The 10,445-nt window shown below is 37.2% G+C and overlaps 1 long non-coding RNA gene and 1 pseudogene across 2 annotated transcripts; both read left to right on the forward strand.

Annotated features, from left to right (window-relative positions):
• Positions 1-806: 806 nt before the first annotated feature.
• On the forward strand, positions 807-6,278 carry LOC104578102 (general transcription factor IIH subunit 2-like; annotated as a pseudogene). The gene is made up of 9 exons (XR_015914264.1): positions 807-937; positions 1,039-1,114; positions 1,875-1,913; positions 2,579-2,665; positions 3,515-3,565; positions 4,049-4,103; positions 4,957-5,062; positions 5,903-5,993; positions 6,159-6,278. The product of XR_015914264.1 is annotated as a general transcription factor IIH subunit 2-like (transcript).
• Positions 6,279-7,537: 1,259 nt separating this feature from the next.
• LOC148590729 (uncharacterized) lies at positions 7,538-10,034 on the forward strand. The gene is made up of 4 exons (XR_015914260.1): positions 7,538-7,660; positions 9,088-9,190; positions 9,483-9,522; positions 9,924-10,034. It is a non-coding gene; the product is annotated as an uncharacterized LOC148590729 (long non-coding RNA).
• Positions 10,035-10,445: the final 411 nt, after the last annotated feature.

The raw sequence follows: 10,445 nt of genomic DNA on the forward strand, positions 1-10,445 counted from the left end.
AGGCAGTTCTGGGAGGGTTTTCCACAGCGCTGCAGAACACAATTCTGCAGTTCTTGGGGATTGGTGTGTGTTTGAAGAAATAGCTACCTTATTCAGCACTGTTTGCCTATGATGGCCTGTCCCTGGCCTGGGCTTAATGGCACTTAATGGGGGAAAGAGTACTTTAATATTGCCGAAAATCTCCTTTATAACACGTCCCCGCACACGCCTAGCTCGCAGGCAGTGCGTACTGTGGTGTCTTTCTACGCGTGCTGGCACACCTGTGCGTTCTTGGGCTGCCTTTGCCTGCACTGCCTCGCTTCTCCGTTAGCGTTTGTGTGTGAAAACGCGCAGCCCTGCGCGGCCTCACTCACCTGCTCCCCCTGGAGTCCATCTTGTGTCTGGCGGCGTCCCGGCCCGCAGCACCGTCCCCTCGCCAGCGGCGCCAGCCCCGGTCGGACCCGAGCCTTCGTCCTCGCCGGCTCCTCACGGGCTCCGGCTCCTGCGGGCAAGCGGCGCCTCCAGCGCGGAACGGTCGCTCCGCGGCCCGGGCGCCGCAGCCGGGGAGGATTCGCGGCAGCACCGAGGGAGGAGCGGGTGGACAAGCACAAGCGCTTCCGTCTGGAGCGGCGCCGCCGTTGGGAAGCTGGTAGGGCAGCTCGCGCACCCTGTCCCTCTCCCCAAATACCCTCACGCTGGGCCTGGCCCGGTTCCCCTCCGTCTGCAGCAGCCCCCCGCAGTGGCGGCTCCACAACCAGATTTACCTCGAAGCGGTGGCCGCGCCTCCCTGCCCGGCGGGTGGCGGCCCCTCGGCGAGGCCAGTGCCATTTGTGGGAAAGGTTCCGTGGTTCCAGCTATGACACGGTTGTGCCGCGCAGCGTAGGGAGAGCAGAACCGCAAACATGGATGACGAGCCTGAAAGGACCAAGTGCTGGGAAGGAGGCTACGGAAGAACATGGTAGGCTCTCCCTTTCCTTTGTGTGCCTCGCCTTACCCTAGTCTTCCTTGTGCTTCATTTTAAGTTTTCTGTATATTGCAGTAACAATTTGTTTTATGTAGGGAAATCCTTAAAGAAGACGAATCTGGTTCACTAAAAGCTACCATTGAGGACATTCTTTTCAAGGCTAAGCGAAAAAAGGTACGTTTATCCACAAGCATGTTTAAGAAATGTGGTTATTGTCAGCTATGAGATCTTTGTTTCAAAACTGGATCCTTTGGGTAGATGAAGCATCTCTACACCTGCAGTAATTTTTGGCCTTTGCTCCTTCAGAACTCCAGATGTAGAACTCGGGCTCCTATTTGTTGCTTGACTCGGAGCGGGGGGGGGGGGGAGGAAAGACTTATTTTAATCTTTAGTTTCTTCTAAGAGTGAGTGGTGTATGCTAACCAAGGAGGTTAGGTCTTGATCTGATATGCTGTATGGAGCAGTGTAATTGCAATAGTTGGACTGTTCAGAGGAATTCTGTAACTTATCTACAAATTTTGCTTTAAATTTTTTATTGGCACCCAATTCTTGTTTGATGCCGTCAGAAGAGTTGCTAGACAGAATTAGTGGGTTTTTTTGGTTGGTTGGTTTGGTGTTTTTTTTTTTTTTTTTTTTTTTTTTTCTCCATATTACCGTAAAACTTTCCAAGTTAGGTGAACTTTTAAAGTTTCATTAAATCTGGTCATAAGAACTGTACTTTGTTTTCTAAGAGTTGTTAGATCTGTTTATAGTTGAAGGTTGAGTTTATAATCTCCCCTTTTGTTTCTTTTCAATTGAAGTAAGCTACTGTGATTATCATGATAAATGATAATTTCATGTGTGCTGGAACTGTAGGATTAGAATCTTTTAAGATGCAAAAAAAAAGATTGATTTTATTTAAAACCTGTGTTTGTTTATTTATTTATTATTTAGACTCCAGGAACACCATGGACAGGTTCGACTTGGAATGGTATAGCTTATTCTTGTCTGTCCTATGTCCAAAACTACTTGAACTGCAGTAGCATGCCTAATATGAAGAACACTTTTAATTTATATGGCAGAGACTGAAGCTTTCTTTTTGCCACCCTGCAGTTTTTTAGACTTTTTTTTTGAGCTTAGTGGTAGTGTGGAATGTGAAGCATTAATAGCTTCAGAGGTTGAGATTTGGTTTATTTTCTGCATCAGGGCATGCTTTGCAGATGCAGTCAGATCATATACATTCTTGCTGTTCTGTTTTCTCTATCTGAATAGGTGGACAGAGTTTAAGAGAATTGTAAACTGTAATACTGCTTTATGACATGTTGAGTTCCTCGGGTGAAGAGATTAAATAAGTGCAAGTTTGCAAACTACGATTATTTTGTAACTTACTTGAGAGCATAAGAACAGTGACTATTAGTCATAAAAGACTCTTTTGTTTCCTTTTGAAGGAAATGTGGAAAAATATTTCTTTTTTTCTGCCGTTTTTGATTGCATAGCCTTAAAACCTATGATTTGGTTAGTATTTTAAATTTTCTTTGACATTTGAGTAAGGAAAATAATGAATCACTTATATAAACAACTCTTCTGTAGAGGATAAAATTTGATCTTTATCCTAAACTGGAAACTTGTAGAATTAGTATTATGTTGATACTGCAGATGCGTCACCTTTATGTAGTCATTGATGGATCAAGAACTATGGAGGACCAAGATTTAAAACCCAACAGACTTACTTGCACTTTAAAGGTATTTCTGTACTGAAAAATTATCTTTTACTAACCCACTGCTACTCTGTAAATAATTTTCATGTTGTATTTAGAAGTAATCTCTTGTGACTAGATGACTTGCATATCCTCATCTCTGATCTCATCTCCACTTTTTTTTTCCCCCTTTTTTATGTTATTAGACTGTAATTTTCCTGGAACAGTTTGGCTTTGTTTTTTGAGAAGTAAATGTAAGATCAGTTTGCCTTGCAGAAGTGCTACTGTAGAGTGTAAACAGTTCCTAAGGATGTATTGTGAAAAGATGATAAAGAAGTATGTAGAAATTGAGCTGAAGTGCTGCCCATAATAAGGGGTGGGAAGAGAGAAAATGTACTTTGTTTACACATATAGCAATGTTTACTTTTTCTTATGTTTGTGGCTTCAAAAAATTCTGATTTGAGTGGATGCTAGACAGAAGTTGTTTCTAAATGCAGAGAAGCAAAATTGGATTCTAAAATCCTATAGGATTTTCGCTTATAACATTAAGCATTGTACAAAATATTCAAAACCCAGGATTTCAGATTAATGCTTTTTGTTGCATCTTAAATGTCTATTTGAATTAACATGAATCTAGACCCTTAATATACAAAGTCAGTAAAATGAGTTTTCTGAAATATACTTTCCATAATAATACGGGAATGAGAAGGGTGCAAGGGCTAAGGCTTCCTTGGCCAGAGGAAGGAGAGTGGAAGTGAAGGCTCGTGCATCCTTTTTCTCCTACTCTCCCATTCTTAATGTCACTGAATCTTTGCTTTGCAGGTGTTAACCACTCAGTGTATGTGGAATTAAACTGTTTATATATTTTTTTAACAGTCTTAACTTTTCTTTATAGTTATTGGAGTATTTTGTTGAAGAGTACTTTGACCAAAATCCTATTAGTCAGGTATGTACAATCACTATTACCACAATTGATTAGAGAACTGAAGCCTGTTCTGAAAGCTTAGTTTTATTTATAACATTGTATAGTAAACTATTTTCAATTGATATGTTCCTTTCCTTCCCTTCCCCATCAGCCTGATGACTTTTTTTTTTTTTTGCTTTAACTAATGAAAAATGGGAAGACATATATATATTTCCCCCACCCCTTTCTTTTTTTTTTCTAGATGTGAATTGTAACACAGAAGACTTGATTAGACTTTATTTCAGCATTAGAATTTAGAAAGAGTTATTTTACATTTTGTGACAATGAAGGTGCAGGAATGTATGTTAATCGATACGTAGCATTGTGCTGCTGTTGTTACCCTTAAAAGAAAGCCTTTATGGTTAGCTAATTTGTGCTAGGTCGTCTTTGATACTTCTTGGGTCAAAAATATAAATTAAGTTGGTTCTAATTTCTTAAGAATAATTTTATCTTTTTCTCCTCCAGATTGACTTAATTGTAACGAAGAGTAAAAGAGCTGAAAAAATGACAGAACTTTCAGGTAGGATGGTAGTGTTCTCTTTAAAATTGGAGATCTGTTGTCATCTCTTGTACTATAAAGCCTTGATATTGCAATTTCCACCTGGATGACTCTACTGACAGTGGAGTATCATTAACATAGTATTTTCGATTAAGGTTACACTTTTCAGTGTAATTGTATGCTTTTCAGTATAACTGTTTCAGACAACTTGCAGATAACGATTTCAATCTCTTTGGATCCAGAACTGGCATCATCCGTTTGTGCCTGATCAAGTCTTACCCAGAATTCAAGGGAAATGTGTTTTGTCTCCCTGAAAGTTAATATCTTATCCTGTTAGTTAACTTTTATTTGCTGACATTCGTGTGTTCTGTAAGATTAGACAAAATAATAAGAAGCAAGATTTCTTGGTTTCCTATATTCTGCCACTAACAAGTTATGTGGTTTCAGGGAAGTTGTTTAAAATCTGGTCTCTTTACCCACCTGTAAAATTGGAACAAATTTACTGAGCTTGAGGATCAATCAGTGTTTGAAGAGTACTTTGGGGAAACAAAAAACAAAACACTGTTTCTACTGACATTCTTTAAGTCAGTTCAATTTTTTCTCTTTCATCTTGTTAAGCGTTTAATAATCTATATCAGTAACTTTGTTTTTGACCTTCTGAGTTTCTAACAACTGTGCCTGTAGAATAAATGTATTTCTGATAGTAGTGCACTGTTTTTAAACATTCCGGCCAAAGGGTCAATTTGTAAGAAATGGGGACCTGCAAGTAACAGGCTGAAAGCCATTACTCATCAAGTAAAATTTGTAAAATATGTATCATAAATATTTTCATTTTTAACTTGTTATTTCAGGTGAATGTTTTATTCCCTTACAGGTAACTCAAAAAAGCACGTAACTGCTCTGAAGAAAGCAGTAGATATGAACTGCCATGGAGAGCCATCTCTATATAATTCCTGAAATTTGGCTATGAAGACTTTAAAGTTAGTATATAAACAGCTCCTTTCTTTCCCTGTCTGTTTTCCTTAATCAGTATAGTGCTGAGGGGTAGGAAAGGCTGATTTTGACAAGTACTGCCTTGCATTGTGCTGTCCAGAGCCTTTAAAGAAGGCTTTACGTTCTTTTATGTTACAAATGGTTAGAAGCTAACTTCTGCGCTGCTAGCATATTCAGTATTCAAAGACAAGATGCTTCTGTTTAGAGATGCGCCTCTTACAAAAAGTAGCAGAGAGATGAATTTGGGGTAGGATAGACTTCTTAACCCCATTTTATACATATTCGCCATGTGAGGCATTGAGAGGGTAAAACATTTGTAGGAGAATTTGCTTAACAAAATTTGCTTAACAAATAGCTAGTAACACTGACAGAAAGAAGCTAGTAGTAATGTCATAGAAAATTATTTGACCATATTGGAGGAGGGTTTTCCATGAAGAACTATGAAAGGAAAGGCAGTAGTTAAAGTACATTTACGTCTATCAACAAATCCAAGTTTGTTATTTGTTGTTGTTCTTTTTGGTTTTGTTTTAAGAAGTTGAGAGGACTTACTACTAGTTTGAAGGTGAATTTTTACTTGTGAGAGTATGGATAAGTTATGGGGTAGCATGGTGACCATATCTATCAAGCAATCAGATGAAAGACAGAGAAAATTAAATATTGTATGTGAAATACTGATTCTCAGAAAAGGATCTTACCACAGTTTTTTGTAATCTGTCGGCATTTTCATATTGTGTTCTTTTCTGACTTCAGTACATCACAGTCCTTGAAAACTTTAGCATATATATAGCTTAGTGTACGTAGGTAGATTAACTGTATACTTTCTTTAGGCACATGCCAGGACATACAAGCAGAGAGGTTTTGATAATCTTCAGCAGTCTGACAACATGTGATCCAGCCAACATCTATGATCTAATTAAGGTACAGAAGTAAAGTTTAACTAATACTGCAAACCTCCAATCTCTTAGACTAAAACCAGTCAGTTAAGATGTCGTAACCGTTAAATTATCATTTAAAACTTTGCACCTTTCTACCATTTTCAGTTCTGCTGATGAATTTGAGTATGCTTTCTTTTTTCATATGAAGTGCTTAAAAGCAGTTAAGATCAGAGTATCTGTCATCGGTCTAAGTGCTGAAGTTCGAGTTTGCACTGTGCTTGCCCGAGAAACGGGTGGTATGTATCTGAAGTCTTGTAAATATACTTGAAAGTTGAAATTTGAAATTAAGTAACTACTTTGTTGCATTTCCTTGTTTAAAGACAATTATCCTGTTATGTTAGGAGAAAATTTTAGGGCTTCTCCAAGTTACAAAATTAATAAAATTTAGTGAAATAATTATCAGCTTTCAGCTGCTGCTTTGGAAGAGGAAATATATCCAAAACCTAGTGTTCCACAGATAAAGCTGTATGATGTGGAGCTTTAATATGTTAACATCAGTTTCTGTAACAGTAACTCCTACAATGTAATTACTAGTAATGTTAAAGAGAAAAGCTGTCAATGTTCTTATGTAATTATAAGGTGTTCTTATGTAATTTAAATATTCTGGTTTTCGGGGTTTTTTTTTTTTGTTTGTTTGTTTTTTTTAGTGACAGCATTGGTTACTTTTTTTTTCTAACTTAAGTTGTCGTTATGTTATTTGTGGAAATAAGTCTGTGTTACTTCCCAGCTTACAGATTAACATTCTGAGTGTGGATCATTTCTTTATCTTGTGTTCTTCTCTAAATAAGTATACTTTTAAAATTTTACTTTAAAGAAATTTTGAAGGTAATGCATGGCTTAGATGTATGTTGTGCAGTGTCCAGAACACAGGGATCTCACAAGGTATTGAAATTATTACCAATTTTACTAGCATTTTTGCATTGAAGAATTTTCTTATCATTGTAAAGATATAATCATGATAAAGAAGGGTATTATCTGGAATTAACTTTTTGTTTATTTATTGCTTTACTAATGTTTAGTGATATAAAATCAAAGTTTAAAACAGTTGCCTCAGTTTGATTAACATAACAGTGCTCTGTAAAAAGAATCATAGCCTTCAAGGCTGACAGCAGCATGAGTTTTCAGAAGGAAATGATGCTGTTAGAGGGAATAAATATTAATGTGCATCATAAAGTCAGTATAGACTATTGAGGGAGTAGTACTGATACATTTCATAACTTTATTTTTCTAAAGATAATTTGATTCTTCTTTATGTGGGGAGAAATTGTTTTTGTTCTACTTTTGTGGGAAAGTGGTCACTGATGTCTCACTCGGTTGTTTTCTGATTCTCCTATATAGATAACTGGTACAGAAACTTTTTAAACAATATTTGTTCTGAGAACTAGTAGCATTACCAGTATTATGTAGTGTTACCAGTTGTGTAGTATTACCAATATAGCCATTATTAATGGTGATATTTATACAGCTTCACAGCATACCATAATTTAGAAAATGGTACTGATTTCTTCCTCCAACCTCCTGTCTCTCCTGTCTGTCTCCATTCCAGGCAATTGGAAAACAACAGTGAGCCAGGTCTTACGCTGGGTGGATATTTCTGTCCCCAGTGCAGAGCCAAATATTGTGAACTTCCTGTGGAATGCAAAATCTGTGGTGAGTAGCAAGAATAGTTGAGCAAATAGATTGCGTTAGAGATAAGATACTTAAAGGTCAGGAAAACTCAGCTGTAACTCAGTAATCAAAGGCCAGTTGTGCTTTAAGAAGCCTTCATTCCTCTGTTTTGAAATGTCATCTTGTTGTGAGGACTCTCGGGATTCTACCTGTAGTGGTAAAGTTATATCACGTTGTTAATTGTAAATAAAGGGTGTTTTCTTGTTGTTGTGTTTGTGTGGGGCTTTTGTTTGTTTGTTTTGTCCTGAATTATTTGTGTATTCAAAACTGCCACAGACAGGGGAAAGCTTGAGTGGATGATGTAATTACCTCCTGTTCAGTTTCACAAATACATCTGCAGTAATAGTATGAATATTTTGATACTATTTGATACTATGATAAGAGGCTTAGGATTATGATGGAGAAATGCAAGAACTCCAGAAATATTTTCAAATCAGCATATACTGTATAGAAATGTAGCAGAGCCTAATAAGCTGTAGGCGGTTTGCTATCTTACATCAGGGACTAGGACACCTAAGACACGCACAGCAGGCATAGTGGTGTTTCAGACTCCTCAGTGTTAGGCCATGAGGAGGAAGTACAAGGGTGGAAGTTTTGTCCCCTCTGCTACGAATCTGTAGATGAAGGTTTCAGAAGGGAAAGCTGAAGGACAGACACTGCACATGATACATGAAAGGCTGCAGAGTTGCAAGTGGGAAAGTCTTCAACCTTGCAAAGATTAGGGAACTGTGCAACATATGGGTCCCTGCCTCCCTGCTTAATGGCAATGGGGGGATTACTTTTCATACTAGGAGTGTTGTGCTAGCTACAGCTTTACTCCTGTTAGCTTCTACATGTGCATGACTAATGTGTGATAGATGTGCATTTGGCAAGAGAATAAATAATTCTAGTTTAAGGTCACTCTCTCATAATTCATATCATTTGTTTTCATACCAACAGCAGTTTAATTTCAGCAAGCTAATAGTGTGCTTAGAAATCCTATATATCAGCAAGAGATTCCCTGTGGTTGTCAGCGAAACAAGAGGTGAAAAGTTTATGCTGCACATGAGTGAGTGCTGAGGAAGTCCCTGCCAGCCCACATGACATGAGCTTGTGTTAGCCTGAAGAGGCCTGTGGTGTGGCTTGGCAGCATTATAGCAGCGTGCAAATGTATTTCTAAAGGCTCAATTAAATCTTTTAATTGCAAAATTAGAAGAAATATATTCATTGCTTGTTGTTTTAATTAATTTAATTCTGGAAATGATTACAAACTTGGATTATTGAATCTGACAAGCTTTTTAATTATTAAAATTCTGAATCATTGACTTATTAAGCATTGCTTTTCTGTTTTGCCACTCTGTTTTGTTTAATATAAAAGAAATGCTTTGGAGGAAGTTCTGTCTTGTAATAATTCTGATATCTATTTGCAGGTCTTACATTAGTGTCTGCACCTCATCTGGCTTGGTCTTACCATCACTTGTTCCCTTTGGATGCCTTTCAGGAAGTTCCCCTGGCAGAATACCAAGGGGAACGGTACGTAAATCATATACGTGATAATGAATGTACTTGTGGAGTTTTTATCTTAAGAAAGTAAGAATAGTTGGCAGTAGCTTTAGTACTGTTGGTGATACTGTTGAATGTTTGGTGGGAATTGATCACCTCTGATAGTAAATGTTTGTAGTTTTCATTAGTTTTTATCCTGTGTGTTCAGGTGAATACCTGGAGAAAAAAAACATAAATTATTATTGTGTATGCAAAGACTATATAAAATGGTGTTTAAAAACTTTTTTTTTTTTCAGTAAAAATGTGCAATTTTACATTGTAGGTACTGTCAAGGCTGCCAGGGAGAAATGAAAGCTCAAAATGTAAGTATGGAAACAGTATGGAAACTTGCATTGAGAGGTGTCAAAGATAACCTCCTAGTAGTGTCTTTTAGGGAAAAAAAAAAAAAAAAAAAAAAAGCCAGGAAAGTCTGTGTCAGTTTCTCTTGTGGCTAGATAGAGTTTTCAGTCATATAGTTTTGCCTTTAAAACTGCACTTATTTTACACGTGTGGGAAGGGAGTTGCATAAACAAACATCCATCCACTGTTTGCCATTTGAATGTACCTCAGCACTTTATGCATTTTAGCTATAGAACCCATACTTCAGTTAATGAGCAAAATATTCAGTATATTACGTTATCTCGATGACATAACTACTGTCCTATTATAGTGCTTTAATGCTAATAATGTTCTTTTGTTTTATTTTTCAATCTTTTCTACCCAGGTTTACATATGTAAAGTATGTCAGAATGCATTTTGCGTGGAATGTGACTTGCTTATTCATGATTCTCTACACTGCTGTCCTGGCTGTATTCATGAGCACCCGACTCCAGCATCTGTATGATCTGCCTCTCTTTAGAGGCTATTCTCTCTGTTTCATTCTTGCATAAGTCTGTTGTGTTTATTCAGCCAGAGTTCTCACTAAAGCTTTTGTATTCATCTATGCCTTTCTTCTTGTTTTAATGTGCATGAATGCTGTCTTGGGACCAAATTTAATTTTATCTAGTGTAGTAATGATTTTGTTACTGTTAGTATATTCATGGCTCATCTGTGACTTGTTTTCTCTGCTCTTGTTTGAAAGGCTTTATTTTTTTTGTGAGTGCATTTATGTGGGTAACATGTAAATTTGTAAATGTAAAACTGATAAAATTGGTTTGTATGTTAACATGATTTGTTTGTTTCATCATTATTGGAAGAAAAGCTCTGAAAATATATTTTATACACTAATTGTTATATAATCTATGTC

The sequence above is a fragment of the Tinamus guttatus genome, unplaced genomic scaffold (genome assembly GCF_059628265.1).
Source record: "Tinamus guttatus ecotype Peru unplaced genomic scaffold, ASM5962826v1 Tinamus_guttatus_pri_ptg001135l, whole genome shotgun sequence".
Taxonomy (NCBI): Eukaryota; Metazoa; Chordata; class Aves; order Tinamiformes; family Tinamidae; genus Tinamus; species Tinamus guttatus.